The 15,964-nt window shown below is 36.6% G+C and overlaps 1 protein-coding gene and 1 pseudogene across 4 annotated transcripts in view; both read left to right on the top strand.

The window, feature by feature from the left end:
* ROBO2 (roundabout guidance receptor 2) overlaps window positions 1-15,964 on the top strand; it is a 1,307,581-nt gene that overhangs the window by 286,914 nt on the left and 1,004,703 nt on the right. The gene's annotated exons all lie outside the window — the stretch shown is intronic.
* On the top strand, window positions 13,288-14,432 carry LOC118995874 (ubiquitin-like protein 7; annotated as a pseudogene).

Raw genomic sequence — 15,964 nt, 5'->3', positions numbered from 1 at the left:
ATTCATATTTTTAAATATTAAAATGTTATCTCATGAATAAATAACCTAATAACTGTCTAGAAATCTTGTCCTAAGTACTTTGGAGCACTGAAATAGATGCACAGAGATTTACTCAACAGTCTATGTCCTCTACACAAGCCACAGATGGGAGAAGAATATTAAAGTGAAAAAATTTATGGTTTCCCTGGATAGAGCTAAACTGCAATACTTTAAATTCTTTGAGTCTTTATTCTCCTCAACTCTTTAGTTTTGAAAAAGCCACTGTAATCCTTAACAATATTCTATTAATATGGTAATTCTTCAGTGTTAAATCCGTATCACTTAAATACAAAAGCCAATCAACACAACCTCTCCGCCCAAGTGTGTAGCTCAAAAACTGAAACACATAATTCACTATTAATCACAATGTACATCCAGAAGTTGATTTAAAAATATAGTTATGATGTATTTGGGAAAAATAATCTAGGTAACAAATTCTCCCATATATTAGAAAAAGATAATTTTTAACTTCCAAATATCATTAAATAATAAAAATTAGAGTGTACATCCTGACTCAAACTTTAAATAAAAGTCAAAAACAAAAGTTGCCAGACAAATGTATGCTAATTTTATTTTAACAAGTAATTGAACTTGAAATCATTCTCCCAAACACATGATGCAAAACCCTGAATCCTTAATATTCTTTGTTGATACTAAATGCTGACATTTAGTATAGGTGCAGATTTTGACAAGACTAATAATACTATTTATACATGTAATTATTTAAATTACCCATACTGCTTCAGTTTAATTGTGTTCACCAAATCAGCATGCATAATTTATGACATCGATGCTGTCAACCATCAATCAACATTTCAGACAGCAACTCATCAACTAAATGACATGGTGACTATTTGAGTTGATTCTGAAAACAACTTCAACGATGGAGGATGAAAGTTGTATCATATTTATCTACCAAAGGGAAATATATTTTTGGTAATTTTTATAAAAATCTCAAGGACTCCATCAAAATTATCATAACTATAATAATTCAAGGAAAAAATGCCAATGAAAAAGCAATGCTAATTTTTTAATTGAAAGATAATGGACCTATAACACTATATTACTTCTAAGTGTACAGCATAATGATTAAATATTTTTATTAAAATATTGCAAAATAATCACTTCAATATTTCCAATTAAGATCTATTACCACACACAGTTACAAATGTTTTTCTTATGATGAGAACTTTTAAAATGTACCCTCTGGGCAACTTTCAAATTTACAGTACAGTGTTATTAACTATAGTCACCAGGCTGTATATTACTTTCCTAGGACTTATTTTATAACTGGAAGTGTGTACTTTCTGATAGTCCACCTATTGCCTCAGTTCCAGCCCTTCCTAATTTCTGGCAACTATCAATCTGTCCTCTGCATTTATGAGTTTACAGATTTGTTTTTGTTTTAGGTCCTATATGTAAATGAGATCGTTTGGTATTTGTATTTCACTGCCTGACTTACTTAGTATAATGCCCTCGAGGTCCATCCATATTGTCATGAATGAAGAAGATCTCCTTTTTTATGGCCAACTAATATTCCATTGCATATGTATATGTATCACATTCTCTTATCCATTCATCTACTGATGACACTTAGGTTGCTTCTATGTCATGGCTATTGTGGATAATGCTGCAAAGAGTATGGCTTCAGGGGTCATATATGTTTTTTAAGGTAATATTTTTGTTTCCTTTGGTTAAATACCCAAGGATTTTAGTCTTTGTTTGGGACCTCATCCACTTTGGTAATCCTGTGGAGTTTATAGACACCTCATCAAAATAATATTTTAAAATGTGTATAATAAAATACTTTCAGGTACAAATTATATTGAAATATAGTTATCAAATTATTATGTAATTAACTATGTGGTGTATGGGCACAGGATTTGTTACCACCACATTAAATGGGAAGATTTAGAGTCAAGACAAATCAGTAACAAAATGTCAAATTAATTATAAAAGATATGTTGAGAAAACTTTAAAAATTATAAGATATAGGGAAAATATCTGTGACATCTAAGCCATACATACCCCTAATATTTCTGTAACTTGTTGTCCACTTTCACAGAGGTCAGTAAAAATAAAGATAACTTTTTCCCTGTCCAATATCACAAAACCCCAGTTATCTATCTGTAAACTCCTTAGATATCTGTAGACTTGAAGTTAACAATTTTTGCCAGAGTAAACCTTGTATTTCAATCAGTCTTTTTTTCTTTTGAGATACAAGGCTTTCAATTTATTTCAGAAATAAGATATACATTGTGTATTTTTCAGCATATATCAGATAAAATATTTGGGAATATTTTCCATAACCAACTAATATAAAATATGTTTAACAACTATATTTTAATTTTTCTTTTAAGTTTATTTTTACTGTTTTGGCAATACACCTGTGACTCTCTGTGTGAATATCATTTGGAGATTGAAAACTTTCTGGAATTCAATGTATTAATTAAAATGCCAGGCCATGCAGTATAAGGATTTAGCTATCAAATCATATTTATTACACAGAGCATGGGACTCTGCTGTATCAGTGTTATATTTGCATGTATACATGAAAAATGCAGTGAACAATTGGTTTCTTAGGACATACTATAAATATTATCTACAGGAAGAGGTCACATTTTTAAGGACTATATTAAAACCAAATGAGAACATTTCTTTTAAAAGATTGAGGAAAAAAACCCCTGAAAGTCAGCATATAAACAATATTTTTCTTTCCCTTACTTCTAGATTAAATTAAAACCTGCTTTGCAAGAGGAAGAGGAAATCTGTCCCTCAAGTGTTGAAAAAGGTGTGAAGACACACCAGTTTAGGGTTGTTTTTCTTGTATAGCTAATCTTCACTTTTAAATGATTTCCCCAGTGAGATTCAAGAGAGCACATCTCTGGAAAGAATAACAAAAACATTTCATACTTATTAGCTATTCTTTTCATAATGAAGGTTTTTAAGGCAATTGTAACATGATTTTAGAGATCAAATATAATTCTCAAATAATAGTTTTGAGATATAAACAAAATTAACACTTCATCAAAAATTTTATCAAAATACTATATATACACATTGTTTTTTATATATATATATATATCTTCAGCCACTTAAACCTTATGTATTAGTTTCCAGTCACTGTGTAACAAAATATCAAAAAGTTAAGGGCTTAAGCCAACACAGATGTATTACCTCACAGTTCAGTCTGTCAGAAGCCCAAGTGCACATTGATAGGCTTTCTACTCCAACTTTCACACTCAAAATATTTGTCAAGCAGAGGTTTATTCTGGAGACTCTGGGAGACTTTGTATCTAAAGTCGTTCAGGTACTTGTCAATTCCTTGGGGTTTGGGGGTTGAGATCTGCATTTTCTTTATGGCTCTCATCCAAGTGGGGAAAAAAAGACATTGAAACTTTTGTATACACTTGCCAACTCCATCAACAAATAGTTATTAAATAACGACTTCTATGATTTCTTACTCTTAGCCTTGTAAGTGTACTAGCAACCACACAGCGATTGCTTTCAATGAGTCTAGTTACAAATATATAACATTCACTAATAATGATACACAACAAACTCACTAATAAAACAGCTGCCCATAGTTCAAAACAAATTTATTATAAAACTACCATGTACCTGCCATTCACTGCTGAATGCTGAAAACACATGTAAATAATACAGTCTCTCACTTTTTATAAAACAAAACTATGGCTATTTGATAAGAAGACATCATCAAACTGAAGTATATCTTACTTTTTATGTGTGACATTAAGAATGGTCTTAAATTTCAGCTTTCTTTCCAAAGCCAGTGCATTTGATCACTGATAGATCACGACTGGCTAATGACCTAGAGGACAGGAGAATATTCCAAGCATGCCTAAAAATGAGACGATCAGTTTCAGTCACAGGGCATTTCTGAAATAGCTGTACTTGAGGTGCCAGGATCTTGACGGCTTCTCCAGGTAATTGGAAGAAGATGAGTTGTTTCATAATAAATACTTTGATCAGATAATTAGATTTACTGTTAATCACCCTGAAATGGATAAGCCTAACATACAAATTATATATAGCAAGAGCTGGTGATTAGCTAGCTTAATAATGGATTTCATTTAAGCTTAATAATGAATTTCAGAAATTGATTTCATAAAATTTTCTGAATTAAAACAATCATTTAGATACTATGATGAATTAGTGTGCTTGATTGGTATTCCTTTGGAAACAATAACAAAGAGTAAACGTGAATTAGAGAACTTAAAAGTATGGTTGAGTCATTCTTTTTAACTATTTGTATATTTATGATTGCTTTTTTATTTTCTGAAATTAAAAATATTATTGAAATTATTTCAAATTATTTTTAAAAGCAAGGATATGGTGGCTGCTATTGTAAGGTTCTAAATGCATAAAAATTAGGACAGAATTTGGATATTAAACTACCTCATCTTTTTGTAAAAATAAATACAATGTTTTAGAAAGAAGAGGGTGAGAAGAGAAGGAATAATAGAAATATTGTTGAGCAAGTAATGTATGATCATTAAATAGTGTTCTAAACATTTTACCAGAAATATTAATAGTATAGCGGTAGCAGAGTTTTATCTTACTGAATCATTTAAAGTTAGAGTAAGGAGACTACTTAAGAACCTCCAGAGCAACTTCTAGCTCTCCTTCCATAGAACAAGGAGTTGAGATATTAAGAGACCCTTTTTTCTATGCTTGCAGAAGGAGTTCAGAGCACGGTTAAAAAGTAAGCTGGTTTCTTTCCAGATTTCTGGTTTCTTTCTAGTGCCTTGCTCTCACTCCTCTCAAAGTGTGAATTTCAGCCAATCACAGGAGATAATTTAGGACTGATGGTGAAATTGTGTTATCTGTTGGATTTAAACTCTCATCATCATTCTGGGTTATCAGGCAGAAAAATGACAGAGCAAAAGATGATGGGAAGTAATACCAATGGAGTGACAAGTATGTAATTGGTTCAGTTCCTAATTTTTATATTCCTATGTCTAATATAATTTCTAAAGGACTACAGCCAAAATATTATCATCACCCATTCCCATGATCACTTTTTATCCCCTTATTTTGTTTCTCTTTCATTGAATGGCTATTAGTTGGCTTATCTGGGTGTTTTTTCCCTACCCCCAAACACCTATGAGAAGATAAAGCTGAAGAGACCAAAACAGTGCTTTCTACACAGTTGGAGTTCAATTAATGAATGCGTAAATGTTAGTGACTCTTTGAGTACATTATATTCCCAGCTTTGCTTCAATATAGACATTGTTCACTCACTTTTACAAATGAAAAATACTGAGAGCCTAGATTATGTATGTAGTATCACACAGATAAAAATGGCTGAACTGGTTTTCAATAAAAAAAGTCAGAGTAATAATAATTATATACTATGTAAAGATAATTTATACTTATACATTTAAATAGAAATAGAAATACAGAATGTGCTGACAGGGTCCAGAGGGGAGAGAATCACAGGGGAAAAGGGGATGGACTCACATGAACAAGTATAAAGGCCACATGGACAATAACTAAGGTGGGGGGTGGAAAGGGGAGGGAGGCGGGGAGCATGGGGCGGGGGGCGGGCAGGGTTGGGAATATAAGACAGAAAGCTGTACTTGAACAAGAATTAAATAAAAAATTATTTTAAAAAAAGAAAAAATTCTGGGAGAATCCATACAAGTGGATAAGATTTAGAATGCAACATGCACATATAATATGGGGATTATTTATCATGTACATAATTTCATTTTCTTTCATAAAGTACAACATTTTCACAAGTATATTTAGTCTTGTAATTTGTAAAAATAATAGTATCCATTGCAAGATTCACATTCCTGCCTACGCAGTGCCAACCTCTGTGGACTCTCTAGCAGTAAGGTACTTGAAAATGGTAAAGAACAGATCATTCAATTGCAATGTGTAATGAGAATGTGAAATTAGTTGATTTAGTGTTTGGAACTGAAAGTGCCACAACATGAATATATGGAGAAACATTTACAGATTATATATGAATTGGTAAGCACATGAAGTTAAATAAAGCTTATGTATTATACATAAAGATGGAGATTGTACACGTATCTTGGCACAACATGTCCTCCAAGTCTGGACAACCCATTTGAAACTCAGCAATCAGTGCTGCTCCTTCTGTCATATGTCTCTGAGCCAGGTATTCCATTCCCCTCTGAATGTTTAATACATGCCTCCACCAAGGCACTGTGTCCTATAATTAAGAGGCTCCAGCTCAGGTTGGTGACCAGCATTAACATCCTGGCTGCTGTCATATACACAAAGCTTGCCTTCAGAGACAAAGCATAGGCTCTGGCAGAGAATGTTTATTTCTTGAGAGTGTGTTAGGAATAAAAGATGTATTGTTTGAAAATTAAAAGGAGAGAACAGTAAGGCCCAGTGATGATGAGTATTTATATAGAGAAGATAACTCCAACCATGAGAATCAGTGCAAGATTCTGCATTTGCTTTTAATTGTTCTCTTTCAGAATCATAGAGTTTTAATAACCTCATGGGGCATTCCATTATCAATAATCTTAGGGGAAAAAATCAAAATGGGACAATGCTTAGAATGTTGTTGTATAATTACATTCCATGGTACCAGTATCCCTCCAAGTAATAAAAATATGTTAAAGAATATAGTTAGACTAATAACAGAGAGCATAAGAACTAGAAATTAGAAAAGACGCTCGAAACACCAATGAGAGGCTCTATGAGCAGCGAAGAGATTGTAGGAATTGGGCAGCACGTAGAACTGGCTCTGACATTTACTGATCAACAAGTGTGAGATGACTGCTCCAAATTTCTGAGTCTTGGCTTCGTCATGGGTAAAGCAGGTAAAGATCAAAAGCTGAGAAAACACAGATGGTCCTCAAAATAAAATTTCTTCTAATTTGTATTAGCACTTGACCTAAACTACTAGGCAATCAACAGCCTAGATTAAATCCTCCCGGATTAAATGCTCTACTTTCCTGAAAGGAAGACACAGTCTGTTTGCCTATTCACTTCGATGGCCCAGAGAGGAGAGGGGAGGGAATTTCAGGGGAAATAGGGGAGGGACTTAGAGGAACATATATAAAGGCTACATGGACAACAACTGAGAAGGGAGGAAATGGGAGGGAGGGGGGAGCACAGGTGGGGTGGGATGGGATGGGAGTAATAGACAGAAAACTGTACTTGAAAAATAATTAAATAAATTTTAAAAATAATAATAATAAAAAAGAGAATACAGTAGATACTAATTTCAACAGTTGCCAGTATAGTATCAAATACCGTACAATAGCAAAGCTCTGTTTATGGCTTGATTTACATAGCACATGAAAAGACATTCTGTAAGTAAAAATATAACAAAAGTGTTTAAAGATTCTTACTATTTTGGTAGTGACTTTTTCTGTACTATCTGTGGAATAAATATTTAGACTGAAACATGTATTGCAACATCTTAGCCACTCAAGAAATTTTGGAGTAATTGATCATCTATAGGAAAAAAAATTCTGATCTAAGTTTCACACTTTAAATAAACAATGAATCAAAATAGATCAAGGATTTATGTAAAATGGGAAATTATTAAATTTCTAGAAAAAATTAGAAAATTTTCAAGATCTAGGTTAAGCTAGAGTTCTTTAGAATTAAAACAAAAATAATCCATAAAAGAAAAAATAATAAATTAAACCACACTCAAACTTGAATTTTTGCTCAGCAGAACGCATGAAGAGAATGAAAAAAAAGCTACAGACTGGGAGAAAATATTTTGCAAGTAACATACCTACCAGAAGACTGATATCTGGAATAAATAAACTGTCTAAACTCAACAGTAAAAAAAAAAAAAACAGTTATTAAAAGACAGTTACAAAATAGGCAAAAAAAAGACATTCATCATCCTAAGTCATCAGAGATAATGCAATTTAAAACCATAATGAGATATCACTACACACCTATCACAATGTTAAAATTAAAAATAGAGAATACTAAATGCTTGGATGAAGAAAAACAAGGTCACACACACCTTTACTGTTGAGAATATAAAAGTGGTACAGCTACTCTGCAAAACAATTTGGCATTTTTATGTAAACGTAACCATGCAATTACCATATGATTAAACTATTGTGCTCTTGAGCACTTGTTCCAGAGAAATAAAAACTTGCAATCACATAAAAACTTCATATAAATATTTACAGTAGCTTTATTTTATAGTTGCCAAAAACTAGCCCGGATAGCTTTCAGTGGGTGAATGGTTGAGATGTTGCACATACCTACCATGGAATATTACTCCGCAATAAAAGAAATAGCTATTTACAGATGCAATGACTTAAATGCATTTCCTAGGAATTATACTGAGTGAAAGAACCAGTCTCAAGAGGTTGCATTCTGTATAATTCCACTTAGGTAACATATTTCAAATGTCAAAATTTTAGAAATGAGGAGCAAATGAGCTGTTGCCAGTAATTAGGAATGGGGAACAGAGGCATGAGAAAGCTGGGTGTGTTTACAATGGGCAATTCAAGGGCCCCTTGTCAAGATGGAAGTGTTACATGTGGTAGCAGATTAACAAGTGAGAAAATTGTATAGGACTCAATACACACCTATGGGTAAATCTGAGGGACTCTGAGATAAGTGGATTGTATCGATGTCACTACCCTGATTGTGATTTTGGACAATAGTTTTTTTTTTTTAATGTTGCCATTGGAGGAAACTGGGTAAAGGGCACGTAACATCTCTCTGTATTATTTCTTACAATTGCATGTGAATTTATAGTTATCACCATAAAAATTAATTAAAAGAATAAACCGTTTGAGTTTTTAAAGTAAATTGTAAAGTTTTTATTTTTTTGTATTAACAATCCTTGATATAAAATCAAAGGGGTCTAATAAATCACAATGGGAAAAATAGTGGGGGAAATTGTAAATTACCATGTGTAAAATAAAATGGCAATGAAATAATTTCTAATTCCTCAACAGTTTTTTTGGAGAGTAATAATTCATAATATTTCGAATGAGACAAGATGGAGGCATAGGTGGAAACACTGTGCCTCCTCCCACAACCAAGTTTGAATACAACAAAGGTTTGGAGAAACAAAGACACAACCAAAAGACAGAAAATTGAATCATACGGAAGTCCGACTACATCTAACCGTTCAACGGGGACGTCCCTGAGGGGCGGAGCCAGCAGCAAGCAGGGTCGGGCAAGACAGGGCCCCCGACCCAGGCGCGCAGGCAGACGAGAACCAGTTGGGGTGCGGGGCAGACCGCGGGCGCATGTTCGCGCACAGTGAGACAGACCACGCAGGCCCCAGGGGGCGAGGGCTGACGGCGGTGGCACACTCGCGTGCAGTGGGACGAAACGCATGGGCCCGGTGACAGCAGCAACTGCGGCACTGGTGAGGGCCGTGGCGGCAGGCGGCGGACAGGACGCCAGAGTCCCTCTTTGACCCCGCCCCCACATACAGCGTCACAACCCAGCGACTTAGTTGCCCTGTTCTAGTGAACACTTTAGGGCTCTGATCCTGCTATGGAACAGGCACAAACAACCTGAAAGATGGCACAAGAAGAACTCAAAGTCCCAGAGCCAATAACTCTAAGCGACCGGGAAATTGCCAGCCTCTCAGAAGCACAATTNTTGGAGCACAACAGTTATAAAATTATGTCTAATTCCATTATTCAATATTTGAATGTCATTAAATACTTTATTTTTATTTATTTTTACTATTTTATTTTATTTTAATTGTTGTTCAAGTACAGTTTTCTGTCTTTTACTCCCATCCCAGCCCACTCCTCCAACCCTCCCCACTCCCTTCTCATTTCTATCCCCCCTAGTTTTTGTCCATGTGTCCTTTATACTAGTTCCTGTAAACCCTTCCCATTTTCCCCTGAAATTCCCTCCCATCTCCCCTCTGGTCCCTGTCAGCCTGTTCTCTATTTCAGTGTCTTTGGTTATATTTTGCTTGTTTGTTTTGGTGATTAGGTTCCTGTTAAAGGTGAGATCATATGGTATTTGTCTTTCACTGCCTGGCTTATTTCACTTAGCATAATGCTTTCCCGTTCCCTCCATGTTGTCACAAGGGTAGGAGCTCCTTCTCTCTTTCTGCTGCATAGAATTCCATTGTGTAAATGTACCATAGTTTTTTGATCCATTCATTTACTGATGAGCACCTAGGTTGCTTCCAACACTTAGCTATTGTAAATTGTGCTGCTATGAGCATTGGGGTGCATAGGTTCCTTTGGACTGGTGTTTCAGGGTTCTTAGGATATAACCCTAGTAGTGGAATTCCTGGGTCAAAAGGCAGATCCATTTTTAGTTTTCTGAGAAAATTCCATGCTGTTTTCCATAGTGGTTGTACCAGTCTGCAACCCCACCAACAATGCACTAGGGTTCCCTTTTCTCCACAACCTCTCCAACACTTGTTGTTTGTTGCTTTATTTATGATGGCTGTTCTGACTGGTGTGGAGTGGTATCTCATAGTGGTTTTAGTTTGCATCTCTCTGATAGCTAGGGATATTGAGCACCTTTTCATGTGTCTCTGGATCCTCTGTACGTCCTCCTTGGAGAAGTGTCTATTCAAGTAGTTTGCCCATTTTTTTAATTGGGTTACTTGTCTTCTTAGGGTGGAGTCATGTAAATTCTTTATATATTTTGGAGATTAAACCTTTGTCTGAGGTATCATTGGCAAATATGCTTTCCCATATGTTGGTTCTCTTTTTGTTTTAATACTGTTTTTAGCCATGCAGAAGCTTTTTGTTTTGATGGGATCACTAAAGTATCATTAAACATTTTTGATGGGATCACTAAAGTGTCATTAAACACTTTAAAGGCAACAAATAGTGACTCAGAATCATAAATTACCATTTACATGTAATATATACCCATTTTATCTCTCTATATAAAAACATACTTTCAAAAACCTTCTATAGTAATAATTTTAAAATGGTTTACCAAGCCATGGTATATCTCATAGTATATTTTTATTTTTTCCAAAATGAGAACATATAGCTAATATTACAAGTAAGAGACATGTTTTTATATTTCTTCTCCTTCTATTTTCTGTCTTATTTACTCTTTAAATACCTTAACTAATCCAAATAAATATTTTATACATTGTCAGAAAATCATCCATTCTAATAAGAACAAAAATATGTCACTTTCTTTTTTGAATTATACAAGTATTTGTCCAGTTTTTGAAGAATTAAAAAAGATATTTAAAAAAATTAAAAGATATATATATTAGGCCAATAAAGATATACCTATTACAAGTCAAAAATAAAAATTACATTGAACACTGGCTTTTTGACTATGATGATCAAATAAGATTTTTCCAAAAGGCCCTGCAATTTTTTTCCAAAATAAATCCTCTAGAAGTGTGTTTTTAGTTTTGACTTTGAACACTATAGAGTCTCTTGTTCTGCTCCTTTGAATGAATTCAGTTGCTGCACCTGGAGTAGTGCTTAATTCATAACGTGCACTTCTCTAGTGGCTTAGAATTATGTGTCTGGAGAGGACACATCAGCCTCACCCTGGTATAGGCGGTAGGTGGTCACTGCCATGGCTAGCAAGTGCTTTTCACTAAAATCTGAATGTCTTTTATAGTTCCTGGTGGGATTAAACAAGGGCACACACAGCACGTTTTTGATTAGATACATCGCACTGAAAGTCTTAGTCCAGATAATGATTAACAGTTTTGTTTTGTTTTGTTTTGTTTTACAAAAGAAGAATAAAAGGAAGAAGAATGAACCTAAATTGGTCTTAGACATCAATAGTGGTCTCTCAGCACAAAAATAAAATTGATTATCCTGGAAAGGGCCATAGTTTAAAAACAAATTGGTTCTGTGAGTAGATGTTAAGTTCTGTAGCTAGTCTCCTCTACCTGAATCCACTCACTACCATGTAAAGGCACTGTTGCTAAGCAAATAGCGTACCAATGTGAATGTTGAGGATGAGAAAGAATGGGTAGAAAGAAATTGCTATATGACTATAGCAGAAATAAAGACATTGTGGATAAAGCCAAGAAGAAATAATTTTGAACTTAAAAAAAGCAGTATGTGTATAATGGTGCTTTATGTAATATAACCTAGCTAATCAAGGATTCTTTTTTTAAAATTTATCTTTAGAGGGGAAGGGAAGGAGAGAAGGAGAGAAACATCAATGTATGGTTGCGTCTCATGCATCCCCTGCTGGGAACTGGCCTGCAACCCAGGCATGTGCCCTGACTGGGAATCAAACCACGATCATGTGGTTCGCAGGCCCCAGCTCAATCCACTGAGCTACACCAGCCAGGGCTGGATTTCTTTTAATAAACATTATACCTTAATGCTCAATGAGTAAATTATAATCTTAAAATACCCAAGTGGCAATCTTCAGCCTATCTTTGAATATGAGTCTTCTTAGAATAAGACATCATAAATTTAATTCCATACTAAACATTTTTATAAGAAGTAGTTTAATAATTGAATATGGACCAGCCTCCCCTAGTTCATCTTTATTGTAATCATGGTGCTCAAATGCTGGGCTGTTTCAATACTCTCACCTGAGAGTGTGTTTATAGAAATCTCGGCTTTGAGTGTTTATACTGGATGCTACTCGGCGAGGTTCCCGCTGAGAAAGCCTGAAAGAGAGACAATGTCGCTCTCAGATGGGCGCCCGGTGCTGAAACTAGCTGACAAGCCACTTGTCCTAAAGTCCATTTTTCAGGTGCCAGAGCCANTGCTTTATGTAATATAACCTAGCTAATCAAGGATTCTTTTTTTAAAATTTATCTTTAGAGGGGAAGGGAAAGAGAGAAGGAGAGAAACATCAATGTATGGTTGTGTCTCATGCATCCCCTACTGGGAACTGGCTTGCAATCCAGGCATGTGCCCTGACTGGGAATCAAACCACGATCGTGTGGTTCGCAGGCCCCAGCTCAATCCACTGAGCTACACCAGGCAGGGCTGGATTTCTTTTCATAAACATTATACCTTAATGCTCAATGAGTAAATTATAATCTTAAAATACCCAAGTGGCGATCTTCAGCCTATCTTTGGATAGGAGTCCTCTTAGAATAAGACATCATAAATTTAATTCCATACTAAACATTTTTATAAGAAGTAGTTTAATAATTGAATATGGACCAGCCTCCCCCAGTTCATCTTTATTGTAATCATGGTGCTCAAATGCTGGGCTGTTTCAATACTCTCACCTGAGAGTGTGTTTATAGAAATCTCGGCTTTGAGTGTTTATACTGGATGCTACTCGGCGAGGTTCCCGCTGAGAAAGCCTGAAAGAGAGACAATGTCGCTCTCAGATGGGCGCCCGGTGCTGAAACTAGCTGACAAGCCACTTGTCCTAAAGTCCATTTTTCAGGTGCCAGAGCCAGAGCCAGGAGAATAATCACTGGGGCGGTGGGAGGCTGATGTACTCTAGACTTCCATTTCTGAAGCAGCTCACTGCTGGCAAACTCCAAGAGTCAGTTCGAGACCCTGAGCTGATCGTCTGATCTACCATGGCCGGACGCTAAAAGAGACCCGACTCTTGATTTCTATGGCATTCAACCCAGGTCCACAGCCCATGTTCTGTGCAAGTCCTGGCCGTAGCCTGATCCAAAATCAGAACCTGTGGACAAAGCGGCTGCCTTGCAGGAGTTGGGGTGCGGCACACCACCTTGCACAGCAGCTCCTCCTACAGGACTGTGGTCTTTAAGGTGCTCAGCAATAAGGAGTCTCTGGAGCAGATCATCGTGGCCACCTCAGGCCTCAGCAGTGACCCCATTGCTCCAGGACAGGGACCTTTTCTCTGTCTTTGCTGATTGCAGCATGTTTGATACATTGGTACCTGCTCACTAAGCCCTAGTGAATACCATTGTCCTGGTTTTGCACTGGATAGCAGCGCGTTGCTATAGGGGGATGACTCCTCTTCTCTGAGTATGCCTTCCATTTCATACTGGGACATGCCAAGTGGCTTCCTGTTTGAAGCGTTCTCCGATGAGGAGGACAACTTTTACCCAAAGGCCAGAGCCACCCCCTCTAGCAGCACCCCCAGCTCCCACCCAGTTTCCTTGAGTCATAGTGGAGCTGCTGGACCCCAGCCCATCACCCAGATCGAGCTGGCCACTGCCCTGGCACTGGCCAGCACTCCAGAGAGCTGCTCTCATGCTGACTCCTGGAACCCAGGTCTATTCCTCTGGGACCTCACCAATGTCTTCTGGTGTCTAGTCAGGGACACTCATCACCAATGACCTCTTCAGCCAAGCCCTAAAGCATGTCCTGCCGGCCTCTGGCCAGCCCATCCTTCAGAGCCATGGGGAGCTTCAGCTGCAGCAGCTGTGGGGCATGGACACTCAGCACAATGGGCTGAGCCTGCAGGCCCTTCAGGACCCTGGAAGGGATATCCAAGCAGCTCTGGAGCTCATCTTCACTGGAAGAGCCCCATGAACTCTCCACTCCTCCTGAATCCCCAACAAACTGCCAAGGTGACTGCCCACAGGAGACACTCCTGGAGGTGCCCCATCTCTCCTTTCCCCAATACACCTGACAGTCAACCTTCAAAAAGAAGAAAAGAAAGAAAAGAAATCTCAACTTTGTGTGTCCACTTTAGTACAGAGAACATGCAGTTGAGACAGCACTGTAGACTTAGAGAAATGGCCTGCTTACTGAAAGTCACTGAGCAAGAAACTCAGCATTACTCAGGCCCTGGCCAGGTAGCTCAGTTTGTTAGGGCATCGTCTCCATATGCCAAGGCTTTGGGTTCCATCCCCAGTCAAGGCACATACAAGAATCAACCAGTGAATGCATAAATAAGTGGAACAGCAAATGTATGTTCATCTTTCCCTCTGTCTCTTACTTGTAAAAAGATTTCAATCCTTAGAAAAATCATTGAATAGTTATATTATAGATATAGAGGTAGAGATAGAGATAGAGACAGGTGTATATTGATATATATAAAAAGTTGAACAGGAGGAGCTAACATGGGCTCAGGTAAAACAAGCTTTGTCATATGGACAAGATTTCCAAGGCTGGCAAATCAGTGTAATTTCCTGTATAAGTATGTTTGTACTCCCACAAGGCATTCTACAAACCACACTGCAAGCTTGTAAAGAATATTGAAATATATGGACTGATTAAAATATTTAAGTAAATTGAAGACTTGTTAAATGGCCATACTAAGCATTTTTAGTAACAGCTAATCTTTCAAAAGTATTTATATAAAATGTGTACAAGTCCTCTATTTTTATCTTTCACCTATTCATCAAAGTTTCAGATGAACATTAAGGCTGTGGATCAAATATGTAGAGTAAAGATGAAATTGAGCTGGAAACAGTTTTAACCTTTTTATGACAGTGACAAAAATCAGGGACTAATCACATGAAGAGCCCCAGAATTTCTAGGTGTATACAAGATGTACATGAACTAACTATAATTTGTGTGCTCTAATATGTAGAATTCTTCCACAGGATAGTCTGGTGGGCTCATTAAGGGTAAGACTTTAAGTAATAGATTACCCAGAGAAAGGAAGTAGGCATCATGGGAGGTTAGTGGGTCACAGAAACAGTGGAGAAAGTTGGGACTATTTTAGCAAAGGAAATTAGAGAAAAATGGGAGATAGGCTAGGCATCCTCAGATGTTTGAAGGACTGTCATAGTCATATGGGGGTAGATTGTTCCCCTTCTTGTTTAGTGAGGAAGCCTAGAAGGAAACACAAATCAGAAGATTAAGTTTTGTTCACTACAAAGAACTTTATCTTAATTAGGACTGTCCAGCAGAAGGATTGTTGTCTCTCAGGGATGCTGTAGAAAGAATCTCATTATTTGGAGAGAGGTTAGACTAGATCTCCCCTAAGATTTTTCTAACACCATCATTTCATCACCAGGATGTAGTGTATATATGGTCTATAAATTTTGTGGCTTGTGGCAGAATGTAAGTTTTCTGGAAAAAAAGGAAGTCTATTGTACTAGAAAAAAATAAAA

Source organism: Sturnira hondurensis, unplaced genomic scaffold (assembly GCF_014824575.4).
Source record: "Sturnira hondurensis isolate 20B ecotype Veracruz unplaced genomic scaffold, ASM1482457v3 Scaffold0010428, whole genome shotgun sequence".
NCBI classification, from domain to species: domain Eukaryota; kingdom Metazoa; phylum Chordata; class Mammalia; order Chiroptera; family Phyllostomidae; genus Sturnira; species Sturnira hondurensis.
This window is presented reverse-complemented; position numbering and strand designations above follow the sequence as displayed.